This window comes from Vigna radiata, chromosome 1, assembly GCF_000741045.1.
Source record: "Vigna radiata var. radiata cultivar VC1973A chromosome 1, Vradiata_ver6, whole genome shotgun sequence".
Lineage (NCBI taxonomy): Eukaryota > Viridiplantae > Streptophyta > Magnoliopsida > Fabales > Fabaceae > Vigna > Vigna radiata.
Genome location: NC_028351.1, coordinates 27,847,140 through 27,848,480, shown reverse-complemented (window position 1 = coordinate 27,848,480; position 1,341 = coordinate 27,847,140).

The following is a 1,341-nucleotide window of genomic DNA, read 5'->3' as shown; positions in this document are numbered from 1 at the left end:
AAGGGAAATAGAGTGGCGGAAAGCAGTGTGGCAGGGGCCAACCTTGTGCAAAGGAAAAGTGAACAGAGGGGAACATATACACTAAAAAATTCGAGATCAGGGGGAGGGGGAACTCTATCACAGACACTTGATTCTTTTGTCGACTCAGGGTCGCTGAAGGAATCCACTTCCGCCATTCACAAATTAAAAAAAAAACCTCCAACACCCAACCACGATAGCTTCGACAACGTCAATCATCCACCTCCAATACTTCATCATCATAGCTTGACCATTTCTGACTCCCTTAACATGAACTCTTGTTTGCATACAAAGAAAAAAAGGAAAGTCAGCCACAAGAGGAGCTCCCAGGGGAGCAAGCTCCAAGAGGTAAGCAATGCTTTGTAATCGTGCTTAGGTGAGTTAGTTTGCTGCATTTCATACTTCATCTTACACTTGCTGTCAAAGATATTTCTGCCATATTTCACGGCTGGAGAAAAGGGGACCGATTACCTTCACTTTCACCTTCACTTTCAGAGAGAATAAAACCAAAAGGAAAAGTTTTAAAGCTGCGGAGGTAAGTCTTCGTATATCTAAGCTCTTGGTCTCACAATTGGATGTACTGGTCCATTTAGCTTTTCAATGTTATTGCAAACTCTTTTGAATGTTTTCAATTTTGTTATATGGACCTAAGCTTTTGCCACACCCCACAGTTAATATTCGAAATACCAATTTCAGTTTGCAATCAATAGTTTCTATTGCAACAGCTAAATTTGAACCAGAAAAAATGCCTAAAAAAATGGATAAGTTGAATATGGAAAATGCACAGAACGATGTGTAATCGAATTAGCCTTTCACAAACATGTTTAATGTTTAATTGGTGAAGTCAAACATGTTTGAACATATTTTCTTGACAGATTCAGATTAGAAAGCAATTTGGCTTACTCAGTTCTGGTGCATTTCAAAAATAGGTTCTGGTGCAATTTGGCTTACCGAGTTTAATTTATCACACTTTCCTTCAAGTCAGATAGTTTAGTATTAGATAAAACAAAGTTCCCAACAACTTCACCACAGACCTTGCAATTCTTCAAATTCTCAACAAGTTCAAGAAAATTTTTTCTTTCAGCCACAAGGCGTTGACGTTTTTTCTTAACTTTCTGACTGAGATTCATAAGCATTTCAGAAAGTTGGCCTGACTGAAATTGCTGCTTGTTCAATTCAAGTTCCTTCCTTTCATTTTCTAATCTAATCCCCTCAACCTTTGCTTCTTCCCATTCCTTCTCAGAAAGATTCTTCAATATGTTAATATTGTCAAGTTCTCTTTGCATTTTCTCCTGAAAATTTCTCTCTTTCCTACAAATCTTC